Source organism: Chaetura pelagica, unplaced genomic scaffold, assembly GCF_000747805.2.
Source record: "Chaetura pelagica isolate M959 unplaced genomic scaffold, ChaPel_1.0 scaffold425, whole genome shotgun sequence".
NCBI lineage: Eukaryota > Metazoa > Chordata > Aves > Apodiformes > Apodidae > Chaetura > Chaetura pelagica.
The window spans coordinates 5,897,592-5,904,447 of NW_009953205.1; positions in this window are offsets into that span (position 1 = coordinate 5,897,592).

Below are 6,856 nucleotides of genomic sequence, written 5' to 3' on the forward strand. Positions count from 1 at the left end.
ACTGATACATAGGATTGTGCTGCTATAATAGGCTTCCCTGAGGAGTAACTAGGACTCCAGCTGTACTGCAGGATATGTTGTACTACATATTATAGGGTTAAATGGTGCTGTCTGTTATCTGCACAATGTGTGTATTGCCAGTGTAAATGAGGGACCTCATTTGAGAAACCTCAAGTCTGCACTGAAACTGAAAAGGTTTGTTCTATTAAAGTGAAGGGTCCCTTTTTCCAGTGCCAGTGACTTAATCATATGATTGGTGTAGAAAACTTAATGCCTCTGCCAGCAAAAAAAAATGAAGCTGTGTCTAAAGTAACTCTACCTACCAGCATTAGAGGACTGCAGCCTCACCTGAGCACAGAAAGCAGTCACAGTGTAGAAAGGCAAAACGTGAGGCCATTCACTGCCTGTCATAGATGATTAGCAAAGGCCATGCTAAGGCACATATGTCCCTTCCTCTCCTAAGAGAGAAAGGTGCTATTTCTTCCTACACAGCACATTAAAAGCCTGATGAACAGAACTGTTGACATAAGTGTCATGAAAGTCCCACCAAAATGGTTAAAATGCATATAGTCAGTACCAATACATGGCAGGAAAGTGGACACAACTTTACAAAGAACAAACATACTCTCTACGATAGCCATGCATACCTGAGATGTTTAAAAAGGAGCGTGGGTTACAGGAGCCCTCAAAGTTCAACTTTGGATTATTCTGCAGCACAAGTAGGTCAAAACCACCCACATCAGTTTGTCACCAAGTGCAGTGATGGTGACTGCACTCCTCTTGCAAGCTGCTCCATGCTAATGTAGCGGTGAGAGTTGTGTTCCCCTTGATAATCTTATCTCCATGTCCCTTACTGGAAGTTGAGTTGATTAACTTTTGTCCTGCCCTTGGTAGACACATAGAACACCATTTTACAACAACTTTTTTTAAAAAAAAACATAGCTAAAGACCATTATCATGTCCCTACTGAGACTTCTTGTTCCTAGACTAAACAAATCTGATTCTTTTAACTTTTCCTCATAGGTCATGTTTGAAAAACCTCTAACCATTCTTGTTGATCTCCTCTGGATTCTCTCCAATTTGCCTCCATCTTTCTTAATGTCACCAACTTCAGAAGAAGTTTTGCAGCATGGAGAATTGTTTCTTGCTGCAGAAGTCACCTGACACACTGACCTTTAGCTCAACAATGAGAAATAGCATACAGGCTTCCTTAAAGAAAATGGTATTACATATATACTGTCATGTACACTTAGTATCATGCCACCTGCTTGCCACATCACCCACTACTTTGCTTTAGCAGCAACAAAGCAACAACAAACAATAAAAAGCTTCTTATTCTGTGAGCCATTGCATAAACAGTCTTATTAAAACCACAAGAAAGCACAGCTGGGCTGTTTTAAAATACTATTAAAAGTTAGGGTTTTTTTCTCTCCACCTCTCAAAAAACCAAAACAATTTCAAGAAAACAGAACAGACCAGCACAAAACTCTGTGTGTGGGAAAGGCTGTGTACTCACTGGTGCATGGATGTTAGCCAGAGTTACAGAGCAGTGAGTAAAATAGCCTATAACTAAGAGAAAGTGAATACCATATCAAGCCTTTATCTCAGTCTGAATATTGAAATGAGCACAAGACTTCTTCAGTAGGTCTGTGACTTAAAATTCTTATAAGTAACAACTCAGAAGACTTACCTTTTTCACTGGAGACTGTGAAGTCCAACAAGCAGCAATTCCCAGGAAAGCGGCCAGCAGAGAAAGCCAGAGGTGAGTGGTGCTAGGCACTTTAACCTGCCCCACCACACAGGAGTCAGTAATAGTCTCCAAATTACCTCCTAGCTTCTATTTAACTCAATAAGCATCTAAATTTCTGCCAGCTGAGGAGTGCCAAGCTCCCTGGCTGCTGATGGCCTGCAGGTGAGATGTGGTGGGCTGAGCCCTGCAGCTCCTCAGCAGGCAGAAGGTGGGGGGCTTGTAGAGTCTGGTCTGAGCTGTGCTGGGGGTCACCCCCCATCTGGGTTCAGAAGGAAAATATGCCAAGAGCTGGGGAGCAGCTCAGCCCATCAGAAAGCCTTCTCCAGTATAGGGCAAAGTGCAAATGGGATGGAGATCTCTGGCTACTGAGCTGCAAGCTGGGTGCTGTGGTCCTTGGCTCCAGGAGAGGGCTTGCAGCTGGGATTGCTAAGCAGCTGATAGGAATCACCTGTCTGGGCTCCATTAGCCAAAGGTATTAGCACAGGTGCTTAAGCTGCTCTCCAGAATATTTCATTTCTAGGAGCTTAGTTATGTTGCTGTGTGTCTGACCAGCCTCAAAAAATCCCCATTTGGCCACCCAATCTTCTCTGTTATCTGTAGGGCAGTCTGGGTGCCCAGCAGAGCATTTCTGTCCAGAGAACAGCCCTGCAGAGCAGAGAGGACAGGTGGGTCAGAAACCTCAGTGGTCTGGTCCTGCATGTCTCTGATGGGTTTGTGGCATTTGTCATACCCCAGACAACCTCTGAGAAAAGAGGTCTAAACAGGTTTGCAAGAAAACACAGCAGATGGTCTATAGCCAGGGTTTCAGAGCAGGAAAAGGAGCAAAATGTGTTTGCAGAGCATGCTGCTTATAGAGGAGCGTGCAAAGCTCTGGGCTGCATCCAGCAGAAGAGGGGTTAAAACAGCTTTCTGAGTGCAGGAAAAAGGCTAAGAGGGAGTATTACATGTGCTGAGAGTGTTTCTATGGGATCAGAACTGTTTACAATATAATGTGCCCACACCTGTGGGTTGGTGTGGTTTTGCCTGCTGTTCAGTGCTTCCTGAGAAGCTGCTAACACACCATAGCTGATGAGGCCACTGTTTTGATCTCTCCCTTCTTGGAATCTCTTCTAGTGCCTTTAATAAAGGCTCTATTAAGAAAGTACAAGTGCGTGCTTTGTGCTTCTTCAATCCTGATTTATATTTTTAACATTAAATACTCAAACACTCTCAATTTGTGCCTTTTTTTTTTACCTAGTAGTGTCTTGCTGGAGACTTACATACATTTTGCATCACAGATTTCCTTTTTTTCTTTGTATGTTTTGGGTGTTCTCACACCCTACCCAAATCTTATGTTGAAATTCAGAAGCATACTGAAGCCCTGTCATTCAAATTATTGATGGTAACCAGTCTGTCTGAGGGGTGAAGGTTGGATTACAACACCTATCACATAAAGAAGAAGCGTATGGCATTTACAAAATCTGGGCCAATGAAGAAGGAAAGGTTCATGTTTGCTCCCAAAACAGCAGCAAGCATCTCCGGAGGGTTATACACGGATTTGGTTCAGAAGGAGCTGGAGAATCTCATACATTTTGAAATCATGTGGGGTATGAAATCAGCATAAGTTACAGCTGCCCTTAGGTGCTTTCTTTCGAGTGGTCAGTGCCACAATCACTCAGCAGAACACATTGATCTCACTGACTTTGGCAGAATTATAGAGGGCCTGTTTGCATGAACCACTGCAGAACAATTTATCTGAGGTATTAATCATCTCTTAGATAAGAGTATTTGGACTGTAGATTTTTCTTGTTACCCAATTTCCCTCCTGCAGTTTTTTGTTGTTGTTGGGTTTTCACATGAAATTTTAAAATCACATTTATGTTTTTTTAGTATTTATAATCCTGGTGTCCATTTTGAAGCCCTGTGAAGTACAGGCTGCCATGTGTACTACTACTATCTGTAGTCTGCAGAGAAGATGGGGAAGTGCTAGTCTTGCAGTTCCCCTTTCTGACAGCAGCTCTGATTTGGAAATTCATTTGTCTTCAGTGCAGCAAATAAAAATAAAGACCTTACTTGTCTTTCATCTTCCAAATGCACATGCAAGAGGAAAAAAGTGAACATTTTCTTAGAGATTGGAAGAATTACTAAAATTGATGTTGATGGACCTATTTTACCCACTTCTAGTAAAACCCCTGGGACACTGTGTCCATGCTGCTCCAGGCATGTTTACAGTGTGGTGAGGGCAGTGTCCCAGGGACTTTGAAAATTAGGCTTCCCTGCCATGCTCAGGGAAAGCCCTGCTTAGATCAGCCAGGCTGTGCCTTCTGGGGAACGTCCTCTCTCCCCATACCACACAGCCACAGCCTTCAGAAGAGGACTTTCTCAGTCCCACCCTCCTCCCTCCCCACAGCTAGTACAAATCATTGCTGGTCTGGTTTTCATGTCCCCAAACTATCCCCAACAGCTGGAGAGCACTGTAATACATTTTGTACAATGTCTCCATCTGCTCTGCCCTTCTCTGCAGCTCTGCCACAACGCATGCTCAACTTCCTGGCACAGTCAATGGGAATTAATGCAAAGAAGACCATGGCTGGCCCTGACTGCCTGGCCCCTGCCCTCCAGTGTTAATCTGCTGCTGTTCTTCCTATTTGCCCTGTGCAAGACAGCATTAGAGATGGAAATGCACACTATAACCCCCAGTTAAGCTATTTCTTGCTTCCTAATTACTGGTGTATCCCCATAATTACTTTTAAGTGTTATTTTAACTCCAGTGATTTCCAGATACATTTAATAGGGAGAGCTCATTCTTCTAGGCTCCTCTAAACACAACCCTGTGATGAATTCATGTTTTACCACAAGTCAGAGTGCACAAGAGAAAATTTTCATCCATTTAGAGGTACAAAACCCAGTAATCTTACCCTGAAACAATTGTACTGAACTGAAGCACTCCTCCTCTTTTCTACATCTACTTTTAAGATCCCTGTCAAAACAGCCCTTCAAACACATTTGATTGGGTTGGGGCTCATCACGCTGTCACCAACTCACTTTTCATTAGGCTGTTGCTCTCTGTTAGCCTAGCCAAGCAGAAGAACTCAAACACATGCACAAATTAAATCGACATCCAAACTCCACCAATATACAAAGCAATTTAAATGATATTCATTAGAGCGATGACAAGTCCTGATGAGGCTTTCAGGAGCGGAGTCCTTCAGCTTCTGCCGACTCGGTTTCATGGTCACTGAGGCGGAACTGCAGTGACTGTACCTCTAGTTTAGAAAAAAAAAAAAAAAGAGCCGAGAATATGACTCTGCTTCCTGACACACCTACCTCATTCTCCCTCTCTGCACAGGTTTACATCTGAGCACAAGCTTCAAGCTTTCTTACAGCCCCTCACAGGCTTTCTATCACATACACGCTTTAGCAACTCCCTTCCCTTCCCCACCACCTACAAATGCTCCAATTAAAAAGAATTCCATTTTCAAGTAATTTCATTTCACTTGGCTAGAAAGGTCACTAACTCACAATTATGATGGCTATAAACATGTCCTCAGTTTCCTACCATGCGAGAATGAATGTGGTATGTTGAAGCTTAATAAAGAAGTATTTTTCTGTGTTAATTTATACTAAAGTTTAAAAGTTACCCTCTCTTCATTTATATTTTTTGATACTAAAAAAAATTAATAAAATAAAATACGGACACTGTCTTCTCCACAGGGAGTGGAATGGGGCTGACAGGTCTAATACAGGCTCTTCCACAGTGCCAAATCATTTGAAATTCATTTCCCTTGAGACCAAAGTCTGTAATTCAGGCATCAAGAGGTAAGAAATCAGAAAATGAGCTCGGTATTTGGCTACAAATAAGGTTATGCTGTACCACTTGTGAAGTTTAAGCATATTAGGGAAGGGATGCCCATCCTCACCCTCATGTGACACTAGGAAAACCCAGTGGGTGACATGAGGGGCACATAATCATTTTTGCTTAGGTAGGGACGATGCCACTATTAGCTGTGACCAGCCCCACCACCCGTCCCCACCGCTCACCTGGCAATCAGGGCTGTGGCTGCCACTGCCAATTTTTACTTCTTTTTGCTTGCTCTGCAACAGCCTTTTTTATTTCTTGAAACAGGCTAAGAATTTTAAAAATATTACATAAAGAAAATGTCTTGTTATATGATTACACAAAAATGTCTTCTTTTTTGGCATAGCTGCCTTAGGTTGTAATTTTGAAATTTCCTTTTCAAACACTCCTACAATGAAAGATAGGCACGTTAGTATGGAAGTATGATTTGCATTTGCACATTTTCATTTAATAAAGGTTATATATATGAACTTGGTGAGTGGTCTGGACATACCCATCTATCCCAAAAAGTCTGTATGATTTTAATTCTCTTAAAGATTATTTAGCCAGAAGTGCATTTCAAGCTATAAATAAGGCGAAGTGAACCAGGCAACAGCTGCTGAGGAAGTTAATGTGTCCCACATAAATGTTGTAATATACTGCTGAAAACCAACCAAACAAAACGCTATCCTAACACAGAAGCTGGATACCAAGTATAAAGGAAGACTGTTTTTACATGTAGAAAATTAATTTATGTAACAGCACCACTATATTTGTGTATGTAGTAGATAACAAATACAGCACATGAGCTATGTATTAGTAAAACTTCGTCATCTTTTTTATGCTGAACATTTAGTTAAAATTACTGCCCCCAAACCAAGGCCTGAAAACAGATTATAACCTCACTGATTATTCCAACCTTTCAGACATGTATAATGATGCATTAATACATAATTCTGCTCCCTTCCATAAATGACCCTGATTCTTTCTTCCCTCACTGCTAAAAAATTGACTTCTTATGCAAATACTCCTCAATGAGAGCTGTAGTATCATAATCTCAAACATATACAAGCTTTTCATTATTATAGGATAATTACTGGAAACTCAACAAAATTCACTACTATCACACCCCGAACGGAGCCACTTTCATATTCCAAGATGGCAGCATGATACGTATTTCTCATTCTTCCATTTACCTACACCAGGTCAACCAAGGGCTGGAAGACACATGTTGGCACAAAGTCCTGGGAGAAGAGAATTTACTGCTTTTTTTTTTTTTTTTTTTTTTT